We start from the raw sequence: 9,901 nt of genomic DNA, 5'->3' as shown, positions 1-9,901 counted from the left end.
GGATTTTCTTGTTATGCCAAGGATCGCAAAATCGTAAGGAACATACCACTAGGTGGTGATCAGTTGACAATTCAGCACTGCGTTTGACTCGAACGTCCAACACATCAGAAAATAAGTCAGTCGACACAATGTAAAAATCTATCAAAGATCTTTGCCCCAAACTAGGTCTATACCAAGTATACTTGTGAACATCTCTGTGTTGGAAAAAGGTGTTCATGATGCTAAGTCCGTTGCTACAGCACAGCTGCAACAAATACCGACCGTTCTCGTTAAACGAGGCATCTCCATGTTTTCCAATCACACCCTTCCATATTTGAATAATCCGTGCATTTAAACAATCGTTTAGTGCGGCGCACCCAAACTCCCAAGTGTCGATTTAAAAATGAGTGGTTATTTAGTTGGGTCGTCGATTGCAATAGTTCATGAAGCTATTCGACAACGGAGTACCGCTTATTGTATACTTTGACGTTTTGACTAACGCATTCGTGCAGCAAAAATATTTGTTATTTATTTAGGGTGAAAGATTGGAGAAGCGAATTTGTTTGTATTGGTGGAATGAAGAATCCAGATTCTCCCTATTTAGATGACTGCAATGATTTTACAAGTAAATAATAGTTTTCTCAACATTTGTTTGTTTAAAAAATGTGTTTCTGTTTAATGTAGATTGGAACGGATATCAAGGAACCTTGTTGAACGAAACGATTCCAGTTGATTATGCTCATTCTCTGAGAGACCTGGATTCAACAATTATGATATTTTATCGCTAAATAGGATTTGAATCGGGTCACTTTCAGTGCTTGTCATCGCAAAATTATATGTAAAAATTCTGCTGATGTATTCGATTTTCATTGAAATCTTGACCACCCGTGTTTCCTGACTCAATTCTGATACTTAAATACTCAAGTTCGATATATAATGGAAAATTGTAGATGATGATAGATTATCACTGATTAAACCGCGTACAAACTGTATGTGCTAATTCTCTGTTATATTTCATCTGCTTTAATCAAAAATCACTACATTAGGCAGAATATGTAAAAATGGTTTCGTGTTGATTAATTCGATCTACCAAGTCACTTGAATTGAAAAGGCCTGACATACCGATTGTTTGGATTAATTTGCTGAAAGTCGGAAAGCTCGTTATACATCAGAAAGAAGTATATGTCCTTGTGACGAAAGTTACTCTTTAATCCAGAAAACCGCCATCAGGCGATTGGTAAATTTGTTGACAGGTTACAATGTAGTATAAAACACATTTATGACAAATATAAACCTAACAGGAAATAACACGCAACAGATATGTGAAAGCTACTTCGTCATTTGAGAATTCGGATTCATTACTGCGGCTTAGATATTTTAGAACATTTCCCATTCTACTAGTTCACTCGTTAGGTTGTGCGTCCGTTCTCCGTCAAACAAAATAACTTTTGACAAAATTTGCAACTATTTTCATTCCGACAGTGATTCAAAGCATAACAGTTATTGGCAAATACACAGAAGTATAAAGTTTACCAGATATTTCATTTAGTGATACACAGTTATTGCCAACGTGAAGTTCAGATAAATGGGAAAAACAAATGTTATGTTATAGTTATACACTAAAGTTATTGCCCATCAAATATCCAATCTGAAAAAAAAAGAAAAAAAAGTGGTCTTATCTAAAAAAAAACATATATTAGTTACGCAGGTGTTTTCCTAATGTAAGATTTATTTAGTAACGCGTCGAATGTACGATTTTAACAAGCAATTTTTACTCAATAAAATTCGCTAATATCTAATTCCCCTAATACAATGTACCTGGAGGTAGGTACACACTACCCGACGAACGAAGTCATTTTTTGTGTTTATACATGAGTAGCAATTAAGCAATTATCCACTGTTAGGTAAAATAATAATACATGCATAACTTTTTTGACATTGCTACGAAATAAAATTTTGACCTAAAATAATAATACGAATCAATTTTTGACTTGACAAACAATGTTTCAAGACCCTGGACATAGAGTACCAAGTTCAACTTAATGTGGCAAGAACGAAAACACGAAACAGCTGAATCAACAAGTTGGGCAACCTCCCAACCGTCGAACTGCGCTTATCAAAATAAACTGTCACTTGCCATTCATGTAGTATATTCGCAGCATCATGGCTACACAAAGGCATTGAATTTGCGGTCGTTTTATGTGGCACTGTTTGTTTTGACTAATATTTCTGCCCACCATGGCGGAGGTAGTTTATCTGCAAGCAGGGTGACTTTGTAAGAAGGCTTAAGTAACAGTAAAGTCTTGTACCCATTAAAAATCACGTGAAAATTTGCAAATATACGCATGGGTTTTAACCAGTTAAAAACCGTTTTTCATATTAATACCTATGGTCTTTTGAGCGAATTAAGTTGGTTTAAAGCAAGTAACTGTTACCATCAAAACTCAGACCTTTCACATTTGTGTGCTTGCAGCTACATGCAATTGATAAGGTTAGACATGTCTCAGGCATATGTGAATAATGACCCTGTGACCTACGAATCAATTGAATTTAATGAAGAACAACTTCGACAAGCTCAAACTATTCCAAAGGAAACAGGTAAACATTTTATTTGAACAGATATGTGTTGTTTTATGAAAAAGGTTGCAATTAAATGTTACCAAATTTAGCCCTAAATCGGAAGTGCACAACCGTTTCGCCATTACGGACAAATCGTATATTTTACCAACGACCAAATGTCCCCGTTGTATATTGTTACGTTGTGTGTTTGCTTGTTTGTTAATTTGTTTGCAAATAGTATGCGTACAATAAGTCTGGGGCGATATAATATGTTTTTCCATGTCAGCAAAAACTAAATGTTTCCATTCCAGCAAAAGCTTAATGTCCTGCAAAAGAGGTTTAATCCATTCACGGTCGCCAGTACGTGAACTTTGATACACATGTTTACGGCCACATAAATTCGTCTACGTGGCTGCATGTTATGCACCCCTACCCTAAAGCATAGATTTGAGCTTGCTGTGCTTTTGAGTGTTCAAACAAAATAGGTATTGTTCATCACAACTTGTTGTGCTTAACAAACAACATAATCAAATGTTGAAGTCTAAAATGCGACCATACGTGTACTTCTTCAATTAAATAAAACAGACCAAAATTTGTGGGGTAAAAAATAAATATTAACTTCAATACTTTTGTTTTCAGAACAAGATGATCAAAGAGTATTAACAAACATGTTTGCTCAACCTTCAGCGTGAAGAAAACGTGTACGTGAAGAAAATATTGATGCAATTAGACCCACAGTAACAACTGTGCAAGATTTTGGTAGGTTTTTCATACTTTTTTTGTGTTATGTTCCGTATTACCATGTATGCCCAAATCACAGTGCAGTAAAGGCAACTAAAATTTATACTCAATTTGATATGGCTCTTGAATTTTAATTTTATAACTTTTTCTAGCCTTTGTTTTGCATAAAACTGTTGAATTAGATTTTTTCTTGCATATTTAATAAAAGCTTGTGTTGTCTACATAATTATCTAATCTATAGAATGCTGTACTTATTATGCAGAGGTTGTTGCAACACAATCAAGCGGCAAACAAAGTAAAAATTCGTCATGTCATCAAAAAACTTTTAACATGAATAAGATTTTGGTGTTTGCAGTTATAATCCTGGCTGCTTTGGGACTAGTTTTGGGAATACTTCATTTCCAAAAAGACCAGGTGTGTAATGTCACATAAACTAAATGAAGTGTGCTTTGTGTCCTAATGCTATTGACTTATTATGTTTGCTATTTCAGAAAGCAAACAAAGAAGCTTCCCAAGGTAAGTCAAACATTGTAAAAGTGTTTGCAACAAAATGCCTTTACTATTTGTTTTTCAAAACTGTTCTTGCCGACGAGATTTTTTTTAGCAAAGAACAATTGAAACTACGTCTAATTTATAACGATTTTGTCACACAAAAAAGTTTCCTTTATTGTGTTGAAGTTAATTATTTTCTAAAATCAAGCATTGGTTCACGTTTCAAGTGTTTGTGGTATAAGCTGTGAGGTTAAGTCTGCACTACATTTCTGATCTTTCTTTCTTATATTCTGATCGAGTTTTAACAAATTGCATGGTCTAATGAGTGTATTGAACTCTGTTAATCGACCCCCTTAAGTTCTGGTCATAATAAGCATTCGGTATTTATAGAACCTCATACTTTCTTCTTGTTTTCATTTGTGTAAAGAATAATTGGGGAGTGTATTTACAAATTTCCAATATTGTTGCTTCAAACGATAGACCGCAGCCACGTTTTCATGGTAACCGATTGTCAGAGGTTACGTAATGGACTCTTTTAGACCACTAAGAGAACATTGGCTAAAGGAACAGATTATACTTTAACAAATGGACATTTTGGCAGTTACATTATTTTTCTCCTACTTCCTAATTGAGAATGTCTTTGCATGGTGATAGCAGCACATATAACAAAACAAACAACTTACGATACAACTGAATCTGCGACTACAAAACCACCGCTCGGTACTTTCCCCAATCCTGCCCGTTCTTGTGTTGAACTGAGAGATGCTGGATTCAAAGATGGAATCTACGTCATACAACCATCACTCAAATCGTTTCAAGTATCAAGTAGTTTATTGGGGTGTCGGTCTTGTTTCCAAAGCTTGTTGTGAAAGATTAACATGAAAGATACGCGTATTTTTTGAAGTGATTTGCAATTATGTGAACTCAATGTAGTTGGTTAGGGTCGACTTCTTAATTGAAAGGACAAGAAATTTCACTTTGGAGTATGTCGTATTTATAACATCTGTGTGAACAAAAAAATGGAGCATAGTAATCGGTATTTGTCCTCATTGGGTGTAACATCACCTTAGTTTCCATTTCTCTTGTCCTCAGGCTTATTGTGACATGAAAGCTGCTGGTGGTGGATGGATTCTCGCGGCCACTATTAGCGACAATAATTTTAGTACTACAGAAACTTATGCTGATATGTGGTTTCTTACGACGTCAAACAAAGATCAAGCTGTTTACGGTAAACTAGATTTACAGCATGATATCCAAACACCGACCACCATTTTAATTTCAGATTACCAAAACTGGATGAACACAAATACATTTGGAACATTTGCTACTTGTACAAGATCAGATTTTAAAAATCAAGCTTATTTTGAATATCAGGCAAAAATTGTTTGTAAAAAGACATTTGTTTTGATCTTATTACTAAGAAAATTTACAAGGAAAAGACATAATGCTGCGTCATGTTTTAAACCAAACACCACTGGTAGTCAGCAGAGAGCAGAGTTTCCTTCAATATCAATCGGCAAATGGATTTTTAGAAACTTATGGAGGAAATTTGCATAGAATTTTTAATCACCACTATTCACTGAAACCAAAAATTAGTGAGAAAAATGTTTTCTGTTATGGTTTTTGTTTTCATAAATAGGTATAACCGATTGCCTGCAGGACTTCTGACACAAAACCTGACTGTAAAAAAAAACTTATAATGTAAAAAAAGCATTTTAAATGTAAATGTAGGAAGAATTTTATATATTTTTATAATTCACGGATGGCATTTCTGACTGATACAAAAGCAAACATAAACTAACTTGCAATAGGAGTCAATTTTTTTAAAGCGATTTACAAATAGTTAAGCTGTGTAGGTTTGGTCCGAAGTCATAATTTCCATTCCTACTTTTTAGCTTTTTACCCCGATGTATATTCGATGTTGGATCGACGTGCTGCTAAGTCTATAGAAATCACAAGTGTAATTACTGATTTCTATTTCTATGTTTATGGTTCTCAAGTTGATAAGTTGCATGATAATAATCTGTATGGTGAAAGGTATGGAATGGAAGTAAGTTTGCTTATTGAAATTCTATTTTTTTGTTTTTAAAAAAAAACTAAAATGGATGATACAGATTTACACCTACACACATCGAAAATGTTCTCCGTACGGATTGGATTATAGGTTGGTAAAAAATATCCTGCCTTTTTGTTGTATCTTATATTTACTTTACTGCCAAACAATAAAGATGCGATCTTGGCAACACGATGCAATCGAGTCGAAAAATGCATCCATTTTTTGCCTTGTTTGTTATGGGAAACTTTGACAACTGTTTCGACTATTTCAAATTAAGGGTAAGGAAATAGTGCGGTCGTACATTGTTAAATAAAACAATGCACGTAATCTTTTAATATTTTAGGTTCTTGCTTATCGACCAGATACTGATTCAACAGTTGCGTACAACGGAAATCACACCTTTAACAATTTATTTTTCCATTATGAAGCACAATGTAGGAACGGGACTTTGAATGCAAGCTTGTGTGATGTTTGGTTTTACGTCATTAAAAATGAGGTATGTTGGGTTTGCCACCTTTGAACTTTTTTGCACCATCAGAAAATTAATTTAGTCTTTGCGTTTTTAGCTGTATGATTTTCCCCTTGTTTAAACTTAAGCATTTAGGAGTTCGTTTGTTAAAGGACTTACTATTTTTTAATGTTTACGACATACATTTGGAAGCCATCTGGAATGCCAACCACAGAATTGTACAACAGCACATATTCAACTCATTATTATTTTGGATGGACAATTCGTGAAGCTGCATCCAACACACTTTGTGGTTACACAATGATTGCAAGGTAAATTGTTGTTCACTGCTCAGTGTGTAGTGGTATTACTAACACAGACATCGAAATTCTGTTGTTATTTTTGACTTTATTTCTAGAAAAAGTGGTGTCATGATACCTGAAACAGAGATCAACGCTGTTACCTACAAAATATTGGAAATTATTTCAGAAACTGACTTTTGTGAGTAAAAAAATCCTATGCTATCTAAAAGCATTGTTTGTTTTGTTAACGAAAGTTTTTACTAACAGATGATGCACATTGTTTCAATTTTTTATGAAGTGATATTCATGTGAATATATCAAAAATGTACGCGATTAATCCGGTTCTAAAATCGCAGGTGCATTTCCAGTCAGTAACCAAAAGGCTTTCACACGTTTTCTTTTTTTTTGCTTCAGGTCCGGATTGTTATTATGATGATGACGTACTTTCAGTACCAGTTCAATTTTCTATCGGAAACGATTCAGTGGCTAACTCGATGCTGCCACCAAGTGTAAAACCTCTCCCGACCGGTTTTATTCAGTTTCGTGCTTATGGAAGAACTGGAAGCGTCTACGCATTGTGTCCTGCTGTTAAGTAAGTAGTTGGACATACTCGTGCCTAAACCAAGCACCCCATCGCTAACAAGGTTATCGCTATTCTGTTACACCCAATCGTGCATCCATTCGTTCAGTGCGGTGCACCCCAATCCCCTGATCTGAATACCAAATGGGTCGTCATTTGACTTGGTTGGATCCCTAAATACTATAGTTTATGAAGCTTTTTTATTAGTTTCGTTTATTGTATATTTGGTTTACGTTTTCTGCAGCAATATTGAACAAATGGCTATGTGACATTGCGACACTTCTGTTAAAAAAAAACGTTTTAAAAAAAACGTAGTTGACACAGTTTATTTTTATACCTAATAATTAGTTTAATAATTTACAGGATTTCATTCTCGTAATTTATTTAGGGTTAACGATTGGAGAAGCGAATTTGTTTGTTTTGGAGGAATGAAAAACCCGGATTCTACCTACTTGGATGACTGCAATGATTTCACCAGTAATTTAGCGTGATTTAATTAAAGATACCATTTTATAGTTGTTTAGTAATATATTTAGTTTGTGTTAATTAATATAGATTGGAACGGATTACCAGGAACCTTGTTGAACGAAACGATTCCAGTTGATTATGCTCATGCTAAGAGAGATTTGGATTCAACAATTATGATATTTTATCGATAAATATGTCTTGAATTAGTGCGCTGGTTTTTTATCGCAAAATTGATCTGTTTCTATACATAAAAATTCAGATTATATAATTGCTGATCATTTAAATGTTCGTTAATCGACACGTAGCTGAGCTGAAACCAGTCTGGTGTGTATATAACGTAGATGATGTTTTCGTTATCATCACTGCTTAAATCGTTCCTACAAACTGCGTGTGCTAATTCCCTCGAAAATTACTACATAATGGCTAATATACATCCAGTTTTAAATGTACCTATTGTTTGACAAGTTAAAGGCAATTATATCAAAAATAATTATGTTTTCGAAAAAAAAAACGTTGCGGGAAATGCCTTTGAATATTTTAGTTTTTCTCATGTTCTTTCTTGTTGCAAATGTAAAGGCAGATAATATTTTGAGTCCGTTCAGGCCAGGACTTAATAACACTTGTTTTGCTAGGATTTGTAACCGATCTCGTCTCACGTATTGTATCTGATTTCAGTGGAATTGACGAACAGGAAACATCAAACCATTACTAGAATATAACTCGACAATCGAGTTTTTAACAACCGTTTGTTTCCGGACTTTTTTGACACTTTGTTATGATGAAAACCACCCGCAGCTGTTATTACAGTACAATATAACCGAGTTAAACACATGTCCACAAACAAAGAGACGTTGCTTGTTCAATTAGTTTAGTTACAATATAAAATTTAACACAGTCCTTATTAAATTTGATGAAAACTTTTTGTCATTCTTAAATTCCAAACTTTTTTCAAATTGAACCGAAAAAATAATAGCATACAATACATGACAAAGTAAATATAAAACTATCTTGAAGTAAACCTGGATTGTGTGAAAATTAAAAAAAAGATCGGATCAGATTTACAACCGATAAATATTTTACGGCGTATACATTCGACACAGCAACCCGATTTGCTTGTATAGCTTGAAAACCAATCTACAAAACGTTCTTAACAAGTGAGCAAAGATTTGGGATATCTGGCCGTTAAAGTTTAGATACAATCGGTTGCTAAATTCGTAAACAAAGGTGTTTTTGGAGATCATTCCTACACTAAGTATCTTGAAAACGTAATCCAAATGAAGCAGACACTGTTGCATGAAAAAAAGGGTGGGCAGTAAACACAAAACAATAGTGTAAAGTAGTAAAGCATGAACTATATAACATTTTTCTGAAATAATTTTGCAATCTATGATTTTTCACGTTTAGAAAGCAACATTTCGAAATATGGTTTCAAATAATACTATCACCAAATGTTTGTATGTGCGTATAAGTAAATGAATTCCTGTAATTAGGGACAAGATTTCAACTAATAAAGTGTAGCAAGACGTGGTTCTGAATTTCTGAACCGTGATGGAATTTGAACCCAACGAATACAAGTGAAGTTGAATATGAAATCAAAGCATGTAAATTATTAGCACACCACAATCATAAACAATTTCACCTCATTCTTATTGCTGAACTAATTTGCAAACGTTAAGATCATACTTTTAGGGATCATTTCGATAGTGTGTGTCATAAATACGTCAACCAGGTATGACAAAACCTCAAATGCGATACTTGCTTCGGCAGTACATATACTACAATTGAGACGCGGCGGGTTCCTCTGAGCATGATGCTTGATGTTGGCTGGAGGTTTACGACTCTTCCTGACACTTTGATAATTGTTCGTGCTACCTTGCTTGGTTGCAAGAGGAGAGAAACGCGTTCTGAGGAGTTGCAAAACAAACATTTGCATTTTTTTACAATGCCTTTTTATTCTTCAACTTGGTTTGTTTACAAAGAAAAGCAAAAAAATGTATTGAATCAATTACCACAATCTTCAGATATCTCTTTGTTTAAAGCAGGGAGTCGAACCGGAACTGAACCCGAACCCGCAAACCGGTTTGAGCGGTTAATTTCATTAAACCCGAACCGAACCCGAACCGCTAACTACGATTTTCTTAAAACCCGAACCGGAGTTGAACCCTATATTTTGTTTGGCGTTGGACCTGAACCGGAACCGAACCAGTAAAAAATGCAGTCTGTTTTATATTTTATGATTTTTTGTTCAAAACAGCGCACACATATATATGTGTTAT

General features: G+C 34.4%; 2 pseudogenes; both read left to right on the top strand.

Moving 5' to 3' along the window:
• The first annotated feature begins 2,477 nt into the window (after window positions 1-2,477).
• On the top strand, window positions 2,478-7,173 carry LOC145219425 (uncharacterized; annotated as a pseudogene).
• Window positions 7,174-9,298: 2,125 nt separating this feature from the next.
• LOC145220802 (small nucleolar RNA U3) lies at window positions 9,299-9,538 on the top strand (annotated as a pseudogene).
• Window positions 9,539-9,901: the final 363 nt, after the last annotated feature.

Source organism: Phallusia mammillata, chromosome 3 (assembly GCF_965637545.1).
Source record: "Phallusia mammillata chromosome 3, kaPhaMamm4.hap1.1, whole genome shotgun sequence".
NCBI classification, from domain to species: domain Eukaryota; kingdom Metazoa; phylum Chordata; class Ascidiacea; order Phlebobranchia; family Ascidiidae; genus Phallusia; species Phallusia mammillata.
The sequence above is the reverse complement of the archived record's forward strand: the minus strand, read 5'-3'. Positions and strand labels throughout refer to the sequence as shown.